The sequence below is a fragment of the Chanodichthys erythropterus genome, chromosome 3, assembly GCF_024489055.1.
Source record: "Chanodichthys erythropterus isolate Z2021 chromosome 3, ASM2448905v1, whole genome shotgun sequence".
NCBI classification, from domain to species: Eukaryota; Metazoa; Chordata; class Actinopteri; order Cypriniformes; family Xenocyprididae; genus Chanodichthys; species Chanodichthys erythropterus.
Window position 1 is genome coordinate 32,893,053 of NC_090223.1, and position 20,726 is coordinate 32,913,778.

The 20,726-nt window shown below is 36.7% G+C and overlaps 1 protein-coding gene across 1 annotated transcript in view; it reads left to right on the top strand.

Annotated features, from left to right (window-relative positions):
* The window catches only part of grin2aa (glutamate receptor, ionotropic, N-methyl D-aspartate 2A, a), a 173,161-nt gene that overhangs the window by 120,171 nt on the left and 32,264 nt on the right, over nucleotides 1-20,726 (top strand). The window lies entirely within an intron of this gene.

Genomic DNA, 20,726 nt, shown 5'->3' on the forward strand with positions numbered 1-20,726 from the left:
TTGGAAAAGCAAAACAATGGGAGAAATTGATTTGTGGAGTTCGCTCTGCAAATCAATCGATATCGGTGGGAGTCTAATTGACAGAATAAGGCTCGCACTGAGAGATGGACTCGGTTATGAATACACATCCATGCGGCAAAAGGCAAATTTGCTCTGATTAGGCTTTTTGATCTCTTGTTGGGAGAGCATAAAGATCATCAGCGATATTAAAACATCCCAAAGAAATTGCGTTATTTTGAGTGGAATCCGCATACCAGTGGTCTGTCCTAATATAACTTCCTATTGCTCATTAAACGGTGGTTGTTTTGCAGATATGATATTGGGTTTGTATTACAGTAGGATAAAATACATTAAATGAGCTCCTAGAGGAGTTTAGGGCCTCATTATACATCTGAGTGTTAAAGCTTTCTTGTGGGCTCTGTATTATTCTTCTTGCTGTTTCAACTGTCGATTGGGCTTTTGTAGTTTTATAAATCTGTAATAAATTGCATCCCATGTCGTTCAGCGCATTGGAACTAGATACTGTAGATTATTAGTGTTTAAAGCAGAATATAGTAGGTGGCAACAACATTCATTGTTCAAATTCTTTAAGTGTCTTGAAGTGAGAAAATGAATGTGCAGTCAAAATAGATTTTTTTTTTTTTTTATCATTTGAATAGGATTAAATCAGTCTTTGATACTTTTTTTTTTAAGTTTAAATTAAAGATCTTTTTGATCTTTGCCATTGCAATATTTTCCAAAATGCCAAATGGCAGTGTGGAGAAAATATCGGCTGAACCAACATGAAATGCAGTGAGAAGAAGTTTTATGATTCACTTGCCAGGTAGTTCATGTTCACTGTTTGTTTGCAAGAGGTGGAAAAAACAACAAAAACACTTAACAGCCAGTGTTTTATACTTTTGTCTTTTGTTCAAGTTAAGTTTAATCCAGGCTTAAAGGTGCAGTGTGTAAATTTTAGCGGCATCTAGCGGTGAGGTTGCGAATTGCAATATAGAGAAGCTACGGTGGCCAACACAGGACAAATATGTCATCATCAGAGACAGCAGAGAGTAGCTAGTCAAGCAAACACACTCTCTAGAGCAGTTTGTCCATTTAGGGATAAAGTGGCGACTTAAAGGGTTAGTTCACCCAAAAATGAAAATTATGTCATTAATGACTCACCCTCATGTCGTTCCAAACCCATAAGACCTTCGTTCATCTTCAGAACACAGTTTAAGATATTTTAGATTTAGTCCGAGAGCTTTCTGTCCCTTCATTGTAAATGTATGTACGGTAGACTGTCCATGTCCAGAAAGGTAATAAAAACATCATCAAAGTTGTCCATGTGACATCAGTGGGTTAGTTAGAAGTTTTTGAAGCATCGAAAATACATTTTGGTCCAAAAATATCAAAAACTACGACTTTATTCAGCATTGTATTCTCTTCCGGAATCCTTTCCATTGATTTGATTCCATTGAATCCTTTCATCTGTCGGCGTTGGTAATGCACTTTTACGTCGTTGTTTTTGGCGATTAGGACATCTGCGACATGCACACTTACGCACCATTTTATAAAATATAGCAATACCAAAATACAAACAATGTAGAATAGCTTGAATACAGCGTGCGTCTCCCTCAGACTGTAAACGAAGCTCGGGCGCACCGGATAACACGTCAGCAGCGTCACTGCGGAGTCGTGAACCCGGATTGACAACAGACCCGGAAGAGAATACAATGCTGAATAAAGTCGTAGTTTTTGTTATTTTTGGACCAAAATGTATTTAGCTTCAAAAACTTCTAACTAACCCACTGATGTTACATAGACTAGTTTGATGATGTTTTTATTAGCTTTCTGGACATGGACAGTCTACCGTACAAACACTTTCAATGGAGGGACAGAAAGCTCTCGGACTAAATCTAAAATATCTTAAACTGTGTTCTGAATGAAGATCTTATGGGTTTGGAACGACATGAGGGTGAGTCATTAATGACATAATTTTCATTTTTGGGTGAACTAACCCTTTAACATGTGAGGGGACCCGTGGTGTATGTAGATAGAAATGGCTCATTCTAAGGTAATAAAAACATAATGGTTCTTTATACACCACTGAAAAAATTCTTATGTATATTATATTCCATTTCTGTCAATAGATCCTCCTAAAATTTACACATTGCACCTTTAATTATTCAGAGCTCGGCCAATACAAACATATATTCATTTATTGTGTATTTTTCTCACTGTATTCCATGCTACTTTTAGTTGACATTTTTATTTATCTGTGTACTGATTCATATCAAGTTCTACAGTTTAGTTCATGAAGTAGGTCATCCTACAAAATCCTTCATCCATCAAATAAGCATAAACTCTGAAACCAGCGATCCTCAGCGTGGTCAGAGCCGATTCAATGAGATGCAGCACTGGCCAAAAGTGAAATGAACTGCACAAGAGAGGCTGAAACTGATACCGCAAATTAACTCTCTCCCTCCTCCACATGCACAGTCTCTCTCTCACTCGTACTTTCAATCTCGATCCAATTATGATATTGTGTCGCATCTCAATGAATCGTGACATGTGTTGCAATGCATACGGTACCTTGAGCTAGTTGTCGACAGTCAGTCAGAAATGCATGGTACTTTGGTATGATAGTTTTATTCAGCAAGGATGCGTTAAAATGATCAAAAGTGACAGTACAGAAGTTTAAAATGTTACAAAGGTTTCTTTTTCAAATAAATGCTGTTCTTTTGCACTTTCTATTCATCCAAGAATTCTGAAAAAATTTATCATGGATTCCATAAATCTTACTATTTACAAATATTACGCAGCACAACTGTTTCTGCTTCAACTTTGATAAGAAATGTTTCTTAAGCAGCAAATCATCATATTAGAATGATTTCTGAAGGATCATGTGACACTGAAGACTGGAGTAATGATGCTGAAAATTCAGCTTTTCCATCACAGGAATAGATTATATTTTAAAATATGTTAAAATTGTTATTAACAGTTATTTTAAACATGTAATAATATTTGGTAACAGTTTAGTATGGGGAAAAATTACACACTTTTATCTAGTTGCTTATTAGCTTGCATTTTGGCTGTTTATTAGTACTTATAAAGCACAAATTAATGCCTTATTCTGCATGACCATATTCTAAATCCCTAAATCCTACACCTTACCTACTTAAACGCTACAACAACTACCTTACTAACTATTAATAAGCAGTAAATTAAGACTTTATTGAGGAAAAAGTCATAGTTAATAGTGAATGTGTGTTCCCCATACCAAAGTGTTACCTAATATTTCACAATATCACTGTTTTTACTGTATTTTTGATCAAATAAGTGCAGCCTTGTTGAACATACGAGACTTCTTTTTAAAAACATGTAAACAAAATCTTACTGACCCCAGACTTTTGTTTGGTAGTATATCATGGTATTTACATTTTTTCTGATGTCTACATGTATGGGCTCTGACTCTTTTGTGATGGCAGACGTCTCAGTTGTTGGACCTCAGTCACTCTAAAAATAGCCTTTGACTCTTTGCACTCTGCGCTTGCCAGTGGCCATGTACAAACGTAACGCTCTCCTCCCTCCTTTTATCAGGGAGCTGACAGCTGCAAAGATCAAGCTGCTATGGTGCCAAATTAAATCCACATGAAAGTAATTACATTAATTAATTCCATGTCAAGTTGCCTCTTGTTGATGTTGATTAAAGCAGATAAAATGTTGAATTGGTTGTCACTCTGGCTGTGTGCTGTCACATATTATTTTTCGCCTTTGGTCAGAGTTTTGGAAACAGATGACAGAAAACATTGGAGTGCAAATGTTAGGAAAAGAATTACAACTTAGTTGAAAATAACCACACAAATGTGGTCCGACCTCATGGTAGACCACTAACTGCCTACTGACTCATCAGTGAACCTTCCCAATAGGGTTTCATCTCAGTGGATTGAAAAGATGCCACTCTCAGGGATGAAATAGCTTCATTGTGGTGGACAGAAGAAAGACAATCAAAAAATCATAAAGGAGAATAGCTTGAAGACATGACCCTGAAACCACAGGACCGTTGGGAACTCTTAAAACCCTTTAGGAGGACATACAGGGGCAGGCAGAGTTACATGTCAAACGTGTAGCTCTAAGGAACATAACCGCAGAGTAATGCAGTTTGACACCACACTATGTTGATATTAATCTGACAAAGCCTATTCATCAGTGCGAACTGTTGGCAGAGCGAAGACAAAAGCACGGGGCAGATTTACAGCCCGGTTGAACCAAAGCAATATCTCACACCTTGCCCTGACGACATGTTCACGTGGCCATTAGTGTGCAGCACGTCATAAAGCATATTGCACAAAGACTACACTATCAGCAGTAACTGAGCACAACAGCTATGCAGAATAACACTGATCTTGCATCGTGCTGTAAAAGTGTAAATGCATAGGACTGTAAATGCATAGTCCTGTAAAAGCCTTAAACAATGTTCCTTTATCAGGGAACAGGTCATAAACCTGGATTTAGCACACGTTATTTTCCAAATGTTGCTGTACACACGAAACATGCACACATTCAATAATCCACCTTTACTGGCATGATTGTATGCATATTTGTTTCAGTTTGGATGTCAAGACAGACAATTTTAATGTAGCACATTTTGTCAAGTTTTTATAATATGCTGGGTTTCGATAGTTATCAGTGTTTTGATGTACTGTAAAAACACTTAAAAGGGATAAAACAAAACTGATTCACCAGGGTTGTTCAAAATTCAGACAGATTTCCATTCATTAATGTTAATATGAATTTGGCAATATGCATAAAAATGCAGGATGGAAACAAAAAAATGCAGTAAATTTCCAGAATACTCATGATAAGAGATGCAGATGTGCTAGGACACATCATCATTAATGCATCCTGGGGTCATTGGGTGTTTGGGTTCTTACAACATCAGACACCCTCGCCCACCTAGTTAATTTCCTACTCATAATCTATGCACTTTTTTTCTCATCTTGCATTTTTATGTAGTATTGCAAAATGTGCATAAAAATATAGATGGGCTACTGTATAAACTATATTTTTTCATATAGTCATTAGTATAAATTTAAAATAACTTCCACATCGCCAATGGTTTCTGTCGCTCGCTTATGTGACCAAAATTCATCCATCGACTTTAACTCGAAAAAGAATGATATCCATTTGTTTTTATTTTGTGTGAACATCCCTTTATGCTTTAGTGCTGCCGGAGTAGCACCAGTCAAGAAGTTGGGCATGTTCTCCACTAGAGCACTGGGAAATCTTTGGAAATTTGTTTAAGCTACCTTCAGAACTACAGTTATGTAGATATGAAAGATGTAATATATTGGTTTTTGGCTGTAAATGCCAGTGTCTGTGTGAAACAATGTTTATTAATGATATTACAACTTTGTAGGCTGCCGTGAAAGCAGTTTACACAATTTTTGCACTCATTTTCATTTACCAAGTATGTGAATGTGATTAGACTGCTCTGCAAGTTATGTCTGGGCAGCTCTGCCAGACACAAACATCTGTTTGTTCTATGTTTGTTTCAACTGATCTTATTGTGACTGGAACGGTTTTGTTGTCATCATGACTCAGTCAGGAATGTCTGTCGCCTCTGAGCTTCTTATTTCTCAAGCTTTTTTGTGTGTGTGTGCATTCATTAAAATGCCAAAATAGATGCATTAATGAAAAGTAGGCAAAGTCTTGTTTCGCTGCTTCTCTCATTATTAGTACAGGCGGGTTAACGCTTTATTTTGACAACTGTTTGTGTTCTGTCAGAGTAGACTGTTGGAGTAATTGCTCTGTTCTTTATTCCAAGTACCAGTTTTAGATGACAACACAAACCAAACAAAGTTGCAGTTAGTATGTCATACACTAGTGTTATTGTGTTTTTAAATGGATAGGTCACTGGTGTCGTAATAACCATTTTACTTCTTTGAAAAAAAACCAAAAACAGTATTTCTAGTTGTGCAAAGAAACGCTTCCAGTGTGACTGACATTTCGGAGTAAATACAGGAGCCATAATTTCAGGTCAAGTAAAGTAAAGTAAATATCACCATTGATCTGCTCATATCATACCCTCTTTCAGTTTGAGAAATAACTATAATTTATTAGTTTTGAAGAATAAAAAAAAATAAACCAACATGAAAAAACCTCGGTGGAGTTAAACTTGAAAAATTGTGTATATTGACATCTTTCCACGTTTGAAACAACATTGATTCTCATGTTCATTCATGTTTCTTTGATGCTGTAAATGGACTGGATATATATATAAGCTGCCATTGATGTAAATGTTATGGTCAGTGTAATATGGAATGGACAAAAAAAAGTCTTAAGTCTCGACCTCACAAAACCACCAATCATTTTGCATTCAAGCCAAACAGGCAGTGCTGGCAAGACCCTGCTCCAGCTGCTGTGTTGAGGGCTGGTCTGAATGCCTATTAGAGATGAAGGAGCGATGAAGAAGGCTCCAGAACCCGAGGCTTGATGAGGTCGGCATGGCTCTATATGGGCTGTTTGTTTTCGGGGGGGGGGGTTGAGCTACACTGTGTTTCTGTTTTGACGCCAAGCGGGAGAGAAGTGCTCTCATGGAGAGCCAGGAGGAGAACATGATTGGCTAATTAAAACAGATGAAGTCTGAGCATCTTGGCTGCTGATGGGCCTCTTCAATGCCTGGAAGTGACTGGTACAGTCAGGGGCCACATGGCCACTCGTTTCGGTCTTACAGGGGCAGCAGTGTGTGTGTGTGTGTGCGTGTGTGTGTGTGTGGCACGTACTGCCCACATAACAGTGTGAGTCTCAGTATGAATCATGAAACACACAGTCTGTGATGTGCAAAGTGCTGCTGAATCATACATAGACAAGTCAGTAAATAATTAACATTATAATCTGGGCTTTGTACTTACATATTCATGAATCTAATACAGTGTTTAGACCATCTAATTTAGTTGTCTGCCACCCGTGTCCAATGCTTGAAAAGTGTGTTTGTTACCACACCTGAAGCAAACATCCGTAAGCTCATCCCTGTGAGTGTATAGCGCAGATATTATTGCAGCCAGTGAACTTGGAAATCATCTGAACCCTGAGTTAATCAAAATCTGATCCCCGAGATCTGCTGGACTGTGGCTCGCTGTAGTTTGCCCTCAGAATTTCATCTATTGACAGAGCTGCTGCAAGGGGCCATGCCGCTGAACCTTTGGGCACCTTAGCTGAGAAAGATATTTATCTGAGTGATCTCTCCATGACAGAGGATTGACTGCTAGATGAAAGAATGATTTGGGAGCTTGAGGGGCGTAATTGCTGGTCAAGTAACAGTCAACATACTGAATTTCTTTCTGTCTGTCTTTTCCTGTCACATGCACATACATAGAACAAAACGAGAGTTTGCTCACCAAGTATGATGTGGTGGGATGCCCTCAGGACTTTCTTGCAACTGAATCTGTTTAAGGCAGTTGTTGTAAACTATGTAAGTGTGAAATGGATACCGCTGCCATTTTTGAAAATGACTGTGCCACCCGGGCAATTGCTGGTGTCTGACCTTCTAAAGAAGAAAAAGAAGGAAGACACATATAGTCTTTGATTTTTTTAATCTCTTTTCATAACTCATGTAACTTCTTAATACCTTGCTAAATTTGCTCATTCATTTTTACTTTGAACTGTTATATTAATTTTATCTTATTTTATTTAAATTTAAATTACTGTTTTTATTTGTTTTATTTTATTTGTTAATACTAGTTATGTTTTGCTCTATTGTGATTTGACTTTATTTTATTTTACTTATTGAGCATTGATTTGACAAAACAAATGTGAAGTATTTGTAATGCCAATAACGAAAACTAAATTGGAACTGAAAGAAAGAAAGAAAGAAAGAAAGAAAGAAAGAAAGAAAGAAAGAAAGAAAGAAAGAAAGAAAGAAAGAAAGAAAGAAAGAAAGAAAGAAAGAAAGAAAGAAAGAAAGAAAGAAAAATAAATAAGTAATGAACAACCGGAAGAAAGAAACAATTAATGAAGAAAGAAACAATAAATTAACAACTGAAAGAAAGAAAGAATTCATGAACAAATGAAAGAAAAGAAATGAACAAACGAAAGAAACAAAGAAACAATTAACAAACAACCGAAAGAAAGACAAAAATGAAAGAAAGAAATAATTAATGAACAAACAAAAGAAAGAAAATTAATGAACAACAGAAAGAAGAGATGAACAAATGAAAGAAAGAATTAATGAACAACCAACAGAAAAGAAAGAAAGAATTCATGAACAAACAAAAGAAAGAATTAATGAACAAATGAAAGAAAAGAAATGAACAAACGAAAGAAAGAAAGAAAGAAACAATTAACGAACAACCGAAAGAAAGACAAAGAACGAGAAAGAATTAATGAAAAAACAACAGAAAGAAAGAAACAATTAATGAACAACCAAAAGAAAGAAAGAATGAAACAATTAATGAACAAACAACAGAAAGAAAGAAAGAATTCATGAACAACAGAAAGAAGGGATGAACAAATGAAAGAAAGAAAGAATTAATGGACAACAGAAAGAAAGAAAGAAAGAAAGAAAGAAAGAAAGAAAGAAAGAAAGAAAGAAAGAAAGAAAGAAAGAAAGAAAGAAAGAAAGATATAAACACAGACAGAGCTGTGAGCTTCAGCAGGGTTTGTGCTCCTGCACTGGCTTTGACTCCTCCAGCAGAGATAAGGTGTAATTCTCTTTAGTAAGCCTGGTGTGCTTCTCTTCACCTCCACTGTCCGTCATACTTACAGCCGTGCCCCTCTCCATCTCCACCCCTCACTACACTGACAATCACAGCTCTGCCCTTCATAGCCACTGCGTTCTGCTGTGGAGATACTCTTGATGATGTGCTCGTCTGCTGCCTAATTTAACGCACTATCAAATCAACAAAGTTGGACTGATGGGACGGTCAAGACTCGCTGCATGTTGTCATGGTCAACAGTGAAGTGCTGTGCTCGGTCTGATAGCAGAAATTCTCATTCCTCCAATCACTGTTCACCATGCCGCCTGGACACAGGAAAGCAACACAACAGATCCTCTTACCGGGGCTGGCATTTTATTAAACATTTCACAGATGCTTTTATCCTTTCAGTGACAGCCGCCCTAGAGTAACCTGGGGTTAAGAGTTGGATTGCCCGCCCCGCCCTGAGAGCCCTATGGCCCACCATACATGATAGAGCTTGACCTGGTATTTTTCATTTCTATTTGACCACTACGTCACACCAACCCCAGGTTTAAAAAGAACACAAACTGCTGAACATTCGAGAAGATATCTTTGGGTCATTTAGCATTCACTCCCTTTTTTAAAGTTATACCATCGGTTCTCATTTCTTTTGTTACTTTGAAACAAACAACAACAACAAAAAAAGGTTTGTGCCCTTCTTTCTCTCATGTTAACATAATCTGATCAACTGTTAGTACCGTTTCAAAATGTTGCCACCTATAATGTTAATTAAAAAAAATATTATCTAGCAGTGTATGTCATGTTATCTTGTTATTTTATGTTGTCATTTTACAGTATGTCACAATATGTTACGCTATGTTGCAGTGTGTTGTCATTTTACAGTATGTTATGTTCTCTTACATTTACACTTCACAGTGACTTACAAATGAGGAACATCACAAGCAACATCGCAAGTATACAGTATATGTTATTTTAATGTTATATTGTCAAATTCTAACACAAGTTTTTAGTTATTAGTTATTTTTAATAATCGTTGTGAGAAACATTAAATGAAGTTTTGTATCACATTTTCTTTTAGAATAATGAAAATATCTTTACTGGCAAAAACGAAAACTGCATATGTTCTTTAAATATTTCACTGTTTTGTTCAAAATTTAATTGATATTTTTTCAGCAGACCTATTATTGTTCTGTTATTTTCTAAATACTATCAATGTTGCAAAAAAGTACCAATATTACAATTATAGTTTTGAAAATATTCCAAAACAAATGAACAAATAAACAAAAAGACACTACTCTGAAGGAAGTAATTTTATATATACTACCATTCAAAAGTTTGGGGTCTTTAATATTTTGTCACGTTTTTACGGGCGAGGACTCCGATGCATGGGGGAAAACAGGACTGGCAGCTGTTTTTTGCAGAACAAGAGCAGGGCATGAGAGGGTGCATACAATGAAAAACTAGCACAGGGCTGCAAACACAAAGAGAGTATAAAAATTGGAGAGGAAATTAGGAGGGTGACGAGGTTAAGCAGTAGGTAACAAGAAGGACAGGGATAAGACCATAGGCAGGAGAGCACATGGCACATAGAAACAAACATGACAAATACAAGAGCACATGGCCAGTAAACACAATCACAATCCATGTGCTCCAACAAAACATGACACGAACATTGCTGCCAATGAGAGCTCTCACCGACTGCATCTGCGTGTCTGTACAAAACATGACAACATGAAAGCATGTGGGCAATGAAAAACATGAGCCAAACATGAGAAAACAAACCAGGTGCTCTACAAAAACACACGAGACAAGAGCACTTAAGTGAATGAACACTCAACCCATGCGCTTACAACAAGAGACAAAACATGGAGCATGAATGTTCAAACCCTGACACTGATCTGAAAACGAACTAGACAGTGTCTGGATCTAAACACTATGCTCCACACAACATACAAAGCATCAAGCGGGTGGTAGAGCATGACTCGAGCAAACTCGAAACTGCATGTCCACACAAAGACAAGACGATTGGAGTGTCCGGGCTCGGTCTGAACCCTGAAAAAATCTTATGCTCATCTAGGCTGCGTTTATTTGATGAAAAATACAGAAAAAAAAAAAAAAATTAACTGTTTTCTATTTTAATATATTTTAAAATGTAATTTATTCCTGTGACGGCAAAGCTGAACGTTCAGCATCATAACTCCAGTATTCAGTGTCACATGATCCTTCAGAAATCAGTCTAATACGATGATTTGCTGCTCAGTAAACATTTCTGATTATGATAAGTGTTAAAAAAAAAGTTGTGCTGCTTGATATTTTTGTGGAAACTGTGTTTTTTTTCTGTTTTTTTTTTTAATGAATAGAAAGATCAAAGAATGGCATTGATTTGAAAAAAAAAAAAAAACTTTTGTAATATTATGAATGCCTTTACTGTCACTTTTGATCAATTTAATGTGCCATTAATGAATAAAAGCATATTTCCCCCCCTTAAAACAATCTTACTGACACAAAAACATTGAACAAAGGTTTTTTTTTAATTCATTAATGTGATTTTTTTTTAGTGCTGTCAAATTTAGCAAGTTAACACGTGATTAATTTTTTCCAGTTTAACGCATTAAAAATATTTAACGCAATTAACGCAGCATACGTTTTTTTCCGGCATAATTTGGCTAGCGTTACATTATATTATCACACTCTTGTTAATGCAAATGCTTTAAAATCATTCAAGCACTACAAGACAAAAGAGAAAGCGCTGTCTGAATGTCCTGACATGCACACAACGCACAGACAGTGCGCCAGTATCAAGTTCTCTTTTGCGATTAAACAAACAATAACACAGAGAATTATGTCAGAATGCCCATTTTGTCAAATTATCATAAGAACAGTATTAAATTAGTTAAATTAAGTCTTAAATGAACTTGTGAGAAAATGAGATGCACGTGACAGCATGTCAGATCCGCGTCATGTTCGGCAACGTCAGGTCTTAAATTCACAGCAGCCCAATAAAATAAACCAGTTGCTGTGATGTCTGTCATTAATGTTAATCAAAGAACAAAGGTGACAGAGAAAATTGTAGCTTTAATAAGGATTAATCTATATTTATTTTATAATTTATGCAGTAAAAACTGTGAAGTGTTTGATAACTTTATTCAGTTTCTGTATATTTCCTACCTGTTAGACAGGTAAGGCCACAGGTAAATATGTCATTTATTATAATTGGTTTATGTGAAGATTGTTTTAAGTTCACTTAAATTAAAAGTATTTTTTAAAGCCTAATAAATGTTGAAATTGATAGCTTTTAATACTGCAGGCTATCATTAATGTTTAAAAAAAAAACATTTCATAGATATTAGTACCTTTATTAGTATCTGTGATACTGGCCTTCATTCATAAAAAGATGCCATTACAACAAATATTTAATTTATATTATAAAATATACTGTTTTTAAGTTGTTTCTACATTCATTTGGAAATTATTACAATATAAAAATATTGTATATATAATATAACTCAAATGATTAATTACATAAAAATGTGCGATTAATAAGTTAATTTTTTTAATCGATTGACAGCACATTTTTTCAACAATTCTTTTATTCATGTTTATTTAAAGGTGCCCTAGATTCAAAAATGTAATTTACCTCGGCATAGTTAAATAACAAGAGTTAGTGAGTCTTAAACACCATTGTTTCCTCCTTCTTATATAAATCTCATTTGTTTAAAAGACCTCCGAAGAACAGGCGAATCTCAACATAACACTGACTGTTACGTAACAGAGTGTACACCCCTAATATTAGCATATGCCAGCCCATGTTCCCAACATTATGAAAGGCATTAGACAAGGGCAGCCAGTAACGTCTGGATCTGCACAGGTGAATCAACAGACTAGGTAAGCAAGCAAGAACAATAGCAAAAAATGGCAGATGGAGCAATAATAACTGACATGATTAATGATATCATGATATTTTTAGTGATATTTGTGAATTGTCTTTCTAAATGTTTTGTTAGCATGTTGCTAATGTACTGTTAAATGTGGTTAAAGTTACCATTGTTTCTTACAGCCGTTGCTATTTTCATTTTTAAACACTTGCAGTCTGTATAATTCATAAACACAACTTCATTCTTTATAAATCTCTCTCAACAGTGTAGCATTAGCCGTTAGCTACGGAGCATATAGCCTCAAACTCATTCAGAATCAAATGTAAACATCAAAATAAACACTGTACTTACGCGAATAGACATGCTGCATGACGAACACTTTGTAAAGATCCATTTTTGAGGGTTATATTAGTTGTTTTAAACTTTTTTTTTTGTTGTTTAAGGCAAGCGTGAGCTCTTGGGGCATGGAGCACCAGATTTAAAGGGCCACACACCCTGAATCAGCTCATTTATAATGATGTCCCAAAATAGGCAGTTAAAAAAAATGAATTTAAAAAAATCTATAGGGTATTTTGAGCTGAAACTTCACAGACACATTCAGGGGACACCTTAGACTTATATTACATCTTTTAAAAAAAAGTTCTAGGGCACCTTTAAGTTCAGTGCAGTGGGCATTACTTTTTAAGTGTATCAGCAATGCAGCAGATTTGAATGTGAAAAATCGAGTGAGATTTCATAAGTAGGTATCCTGCTGGAATATCTTTCACTTTGAGAAAGAAAATCTCAATGAGAAGTATGCTAGATGTTTTCCAGTACTTATCTGTATCCGTAGTAAAGTCAAGCATGTGATCCTGTGGAGAGCTGAAACGTGATCCTAGTGCGGCTTCTCCATACTGTGTAATTATTGGTGTCACCGTGAGCTATCTGCCTCAGCAAACAAGACAAGAAGAACGAGCGCAAACATTTAGGCGGCGTAATGCAGGTGTGACCGGCGGTTTCACCACACAGCTGTCTGTGTGTCTGTATGGGGAGAAGTCGTGTTCGAAATAAAGCCATCAGAATTCAGCGCATACTTGAGTCCCCTAAGAAGAGATTTAGCAGGAGAAGGATTGAGAAGGCGGCCGTCTCGAGACTTCAGCTTTTTTTCTCTTGAATAATTGTTTATACAAATGGGTTTTATTTTATAGTGGAGGCGTTGAATGTTTTAAGAATGGTGCAGGGCATTAGGAGGGAGTGCAACAGAGGTGTTTTTGACTACTGATGAGCTGAAATGATGCACAAGTGCCCTCCATCTCCTCAAAAATTATGCAGAAAGCCTTTCCATTCTGTCTTTGTCTGTCACTTTCGCTCTTCCCCTCGCTCCCTTCGCTCCCGGCCTTGGCGGCCGTGTGGCAAATTGCTTGTGTTGTGTAATTTACTCGGGGGCTGAAGATTCCCGTCAGGAATCCCTTCTGGGGGGTCAACTCTGTCCTACTCATCTCTGCACAGGGCGGCCTCTTGATATTGCCCATAAATCTGGGTATCGCTGATTATTTTGATACTATTGTCCGACAGAGTAATGGAATGTCGGCCCCCTTAAAGTAATCCTCCTATCTGCGTGACCTACCCGAGACCTGCGGTGAATTGGCCTGGCCGCTAAGCCGTGGACTATAGTAGCAAGAAATAAGCTGCTGTCCTGCTTCTATTCTTCTTCTCCTTCTTTTTCACCCTGAGCAAGAGAGGGAGAATACAAGTGCTGTACTATAGCATTCAACCTGTACTGCTGTCACCTTGAAAAACAGCCCTCATTTTTCACCGCTGTGTTTCTTTTCAATTTAGGCAGCCAAAAAAAACACACAACTCCCCCAAGCCCTTCCCCCAATGTGCTTTTCATATTGTTCAGTCAGGGCTCATTAAAACGTTGAGTCATCATTGAACTGTGCCAGGACTTTTAGTCGATGGCAGGATGAAGCGTTTAATATGTGTGAATGCTCAGTGTATTAGGCAGATTGTGTTTATAGACTAAATGGCCGAGATTATGATTTTATTTTTCCTGTAACTTCTCAGTCGTTATGTAATAGTTCACCCAGGAATGAAACTTGTCATCATTTACCCAATGTCATGACATTCAAAAGCCATTATGATTTCTTTGTACTCTGTGTGTATCAAACTCTGTTCACTATAGTGAAAGTTAATGAAAACTAGAGCTGTCAAGGTTCCAAAATGACAAAAAGGCATCATAAAAGTGGTTCATGTGGCTTGTGCGTTATATAATTCATACGATAAGCTTTATGTGCGGAACAGATTATAATTTAAGGGACTGATTGTCTACATCTTCGTTAGACTGATCACTGAGTCAGTTGAATATAAGAACCGAATCAGTCAGAGTTATGGGAACTGGATCAAACAATTCATTGAAAAGATCTCTTTTATTATTATTATTATTTCAAAAAAGGGACAGTGTACATTTAATCTGACTCAAAAGAATGAAACGTTCACATATCGGGCATTGTTACTTCTCTCATGAACTCTCATAAATACGCAACCCCACACATGTTGTGAAAAAGAATTAAGAATTCATTCCCACTTCTTATTCTGTTCCCTAAATTGTGGCCATGTTGTACTTATTTATTCCATTGTTTTTGTTAAATAGTGGCCAAGATTTAACTGAATTAAAATGATGGAATGAATAAGTACAATGTGGACACAATTTAAAGGTGCTGTATGTAAGTTTTGACTGTACTAAAGCATAAAAATACCATAATATGTTTGCAGATATTTAGGAAACATGCTTGTTCACATACTCATTTCTCTGAAAACCATTGCTACAGACAGTTATTTTACTTTGAAATTTGTGTTCTGTGTCAGAATTTCTGGGGGTTTTGTTTTGGTCTGTGCAAGCACAATTTACCCAATCATATTTCGCCACCCCGGTATGCCAGTTGGCGGAAAACACATGCAGCATATTGCAGCCGTGAACAAACTGGGTCAGAGATTGCAGATTCTACCCGACCTAAAAAGCCTCAGCATCCATCTAAAAATCCCTATGAATAGAAGCATATTAAAACGTGATATCAGCTCATCATAAATCAATAAATCAACTCATCAACTTCTCCTCACCTTTCAGTGTCAATTGATCTCGCTCCTGTTGCATGTTCTCAAACTGGCAACCCTCAAGAGCATCAAGTCTCAGGAGGAGGGGGCGGGGCAAACAATATTTTGAATTTGGACTGCAGTACCCATTTCAACCACTAGCTGTCTTTCTTATATACCACACCTTTAACTAAAACGAGGGAATGAATTAGTAAGATGTGGCCACTATGTAACAAAAAAAAAGAACAATATATATAAATTGTGGCCACAATTCAGTACACTGTAAAAATAAATCAATGAAATTAAATAAGGCCCTATGTTGTTAATATGAAGAAATTTGTCATATTGATTTTTCACAGATGTTTTACCTGTATTTTGAATCACAGACTATTGTGTTTTAAGAGTTGGGGGAAGCCCCGCCCATGACTGGTGACATCATTTCCATTTCCGTTTCCTCGCTATAGCGGCTGGAGATATACAATGTCTGTGCCAAAAACATTACAAATGTTCTGTTATTGGTTGTACCAAGGAACATAAGAGTCTCCGTAGACTCTCGGCTTATGAGCCAATGAGGACACCATGGTTGAATTTCATTTATGAAGAAAATGTGAAGAAAGTCAGAAAAGTGTTATATATTTGCACAAATCATTTTACACAGGACTGCTTCACAAACAAGGGTGGGTTCAACACTGGATTTGCACAAAGGATTTGTACAAAAGACATGCTAGTCGTTGAATTGAATCAAGTCTCTCCATCAGTGTCCGACTCCGGTTTGAACAATGTAAGGCTGAACACCGCTACTGACAATTTCTGACATTTTTTACTGCGTGAGATTCTCCAGTTTTGTTGTTGATGAGTATCCGAAGTGTGAGCTGTTAAAGCTCCGCCCTCTTCTGGAAAGGGGGCCAGGAGCAGCAACTCATTTGCATTTAAAGGGACACACAAAAATGCCGTGTTTTTGCTCTTACCCAAGTTGGGGCAAATTCGAGAAGCTATAATAAATGATCTGTGGTGTATTTTGAGCTGAAACTTCACAGACACATATTAGGGACACCAGAAACTTATATTACATTTTGTGAAAAGTGGCATAATAGGTCCCCTTTAAAGATATTTGGCAAAGGTCAAAATACATGAAGAGAAGCAATGTGAAAATGTACCACAATCACATGCGTTTTTATGCGAATGGGATTCAATTTCTCAAAGGGCCTCCAAGTTACTAAAAAATTGTAGGTAATTTGCTTTGTCATTTTTACCCGAGGTTGTAAGAGAAAAAATTTGATTCGGTCAGGGTTAAAATCACAAAGTACGTCTGAAACACAAATTTGCCTAAAATCCTAAAGGAAAACTATTCCCATCTGAATAGGCTTTAGCTGGCTGGCGTGATGGAGCATAACCAAATGGATCGCCCAGGCTCAAGTGTCAGTAAATAGACTAAAATGACGTCTGAAACTGAGCAGGTCATTATGCAGGCAGTATGGGTGATGCTGTGGCAAAACTGTGGCTGAGAGGCAGTTCATCAGACAGTGTCACTGATTTTAATTAAAGAGTGGGTCACTGTAAATTGTGACCATAGGCTGTAATGAAAACGACTGCGCAGCAGCACCTCATGACGCACATTAGAGCCTTGTTGTCCTTTATTCCGCTGCTTATCTTGCTTTAACTCTCTCTCTCTCTCCCATGTTTATGTCTACACAGTCCAGCTCTCCTCTAGCATCACTGAACTATAAATAATCAACGCCTTACGTTTAAAGCAGATCCATCCTCCTCAGATGTTACGGAGGAGTTTGGTTTTCTGGAGCTAATTACAGCTTCAGCCTCCGTGATTAAACTCTGCCCCAACTTTGATTGGCAGCCAGAGAATCTGTTGTCGCTGTCTCATGTTGGCTGAATGCTGGATCTTGGATCCACATGGGACTTCAGCATAAGAACAACTGCTGCCCACACAGAAAACCCAGACTTGACTTGATGGATGGAGTCCACAGTTTGACAAACAAAAGAGAATATAATTGCTCTCTTAATGGGCTGAATAGTATGCACCACATAAACATAAGTGTGTTTCTTCCCTCTCTTTAATTGCTGGCCATTCAAATGACAAGATAAAAGAATAGTTCACTCATAATGAACAAGATGTTATCATTTTCTCACACTCATTGGACCTGCATGACTTTATTACATCTGTGGAACAAAAAAATATTACTGTAATTTTGAAGAATGTGCTGGTCTTTTTTATTCCGTGCAGAATGGGAGCGTATAGGTCACAAAAGTACCATAAAAGCATTACAATAGAAGTCCATATGACCAATCTGCCATTATCCAAGTCTTCAAATTCTGGTATATTCTGGTAAAGAAAGAAAATCTTGGAATGACATGAGATCGAATTTTCATTTTTAGGTATGCTGTTACTTTATGAAAGTTGGAGCATATTCTCATAGTCTCATGGGCATCGTTGTCCATCACTGTACCAAGACCATGTCAGTGAAAAGAATTTCATTTTTGTCAAGTTCTGCAGCACTGATATGAACAATTAATCAACCCTCAGGGTATGACTCCTACATCAGTACTCAGTACCCACATCGTAATTCACTTAAGCGTCTTTTGGCCCTGGTAATAAATGATGCTTGTAGAAATATATAGAGTGAAGTATCCAAGGTCAGTACTCTGCAGTGAGCTGCAGCTCTACCAGTGTGGAATTTTGAGTGGGCAGCGGCAGACACGTTGCTGAGTGTCAGCCGCTTTCAAGCTAGCTATTTGGTTAGCGCTTATGCGCACACAACCCCTCCCCTCTGCACAGGAGTCATTAATTATACCTCCTCAACCGAATTAGACATGGAGCGTTTTATCTTAATAGCTCTCTGCAAGCAAGCCTCCAGGATGGGCATTATACTGTTTTCATCTGGCGAAGGCGTTCTCATTCAATTCAATTCCTCTCTGTCGCTTTTGAGGGCAGAACATCTATGAAGGCTTGTCACAAACCTTCCTCATCCTCCTGAGGCCTGAAGGTGAAGCCAGAACCCTTGAATATTGTGTGACACTCATGTAATCACTCCTGAAGGGGTGAGACGTTGATTGGAATAGAAGCAGGTTGAGATCTACAAGCACAAAATCTATTTGCACCGTGACCATGGAAATGCACATCGCGCAAACAATTAAAATGCTAATTTCTCATCCCTGTGGTAAAGTGCTAATGACTTTTCTAGTCATCCAGCACCTAATAAATAGTTCCAAGTGAAGGTTACAGCATGCAATGTGGGAACCAGTTGAGGACAAATCTCTTTTTCCCATATCCTATATGCTGCTTGCACTGTGGGTCAGTGGTGCAGATCGATACTTAAACTGCAAAGTATACACGTATGTGAATTCACTGGCAATAGCCTGTTCCTATATTTTTATTTTATTTTATTATGCTGTTTGTGAGGAGACAGGCATGCATTCATTTAAAAAATACATTTAAAACAATTATTTATTATAATTTTTTATTATTTAATAATAATATTATAATTATTATTTTATGAAATTGATCAATGAATAATTTAATATTTTTTTTTTTATAAAAATATTATATTATAGCAACTATTGTAATAAAAACATTAAATTAAATTTAAAAAAAATGTATACATTTATTTTAATTGTCTGTAGTAAAATAAAATAATTGGGATTTTTTTTTTTTATGTGGGTCTGTCAAACATTTGTTAATACTGTATGTCAGCCGTTCATACTGGTGTTTCTACACTGTTAACCCAAATAAGTTGGCAAAACTCAAAAAATTTGAGGTAATCAGTTACGCACATCCTGATATTGCAGAGTTAGATGCATTCCTGGGTCAACATATTTTGTTGATCATGGAACAACATTCCAGTCTGAAAATTTAGTCTTAACCCTATTCCTACCCCTAAACCTAACCCTACCTATAAGTTATCCCAAAAATCAGAGGGAAATGATAGATGAATAACACTGATGTAGAAGCACCAATTCATGATTGGTGCTTCTACATTAGTGTCAAACTTGACATAATCTGTAAACTTGTCCCTCAAATCTGATTGATTTGAATGTTGTTCCAGGATCAACAAAAATGTTGACCCAGGAACATGTTGAACTCAGCAATATCAGGTTATGCAATCAGGCACATCAACTTTTCATCATTTTTAAGTTAAGAAATGTAATGTTTAAGTAAGCAGAACTTGCAGATTTTTATTTTACACTCATACATTTTAATTGCTCTTAACTTGAAATATTTGAGTAAGCTAATTCATATATTTAACTTGAAATTATCATGTAATCTCAACTCAAATATTTTTAGTAGTGGAAACTTGGCTAGCTTTAACTAGCTTATTCAATATGCTACCTTGCTAATTGGTAACACAATGCTTTGATAGCATAAGCATAGCATATCACTTGCTGACTAAGTACAGCAATATAAAACATTTAACATATATATGATCAGTCACGGAAAATAGGGACGCAAGTCAGTTCTGGGGCATTTTGAGTTAATCACAAATTCTGAAAGTGTAGTCTCCAAGCTTTCCAACGATGTGTAACACATGGAAATCTGATAATATTTGGAGAAGTTGTGGCCATTTGAAGGTAGGCACTCAAAAAAGCTCAAAGGGCAGAAAATGACCTAAATATTTTGCAGTTCTCGCCTGTTCTCACCTGCTGGGAGTGACAATAGGGCTCATTTACATCTCATATAGATAAGCCATACCCGCTGTAAAGCTGCATGGTTGCATAGCAACGGCAGACGCAACGGGAAAATCGGACCGCATACTATTAATAATAAAGGATAATGTGCATTGTAAATGTCAGTAATTTATCTTTTTTGACATTAGAACTTTTTGAACAGGATTCTGTGATAACCGTATAGTCCTGGTTTAGACCTCAGTTAGTGGTTAGACCTGGTTTGAGTCAAAGTATTAAAAAAATCCTGAACATTAAACTCTTCAATACTTATAATGCACATTTTACGGCTACGGATACGTTATACTTTTACTTACGTAGGAATTTAATCTGATACATTTACTATTACATTAGTAAATCCTTGTTAAGAAGTAGTAACTCGCTAAAATTATTAGCGTCACATTTCAATTCAAGAATAGTAAGGTTT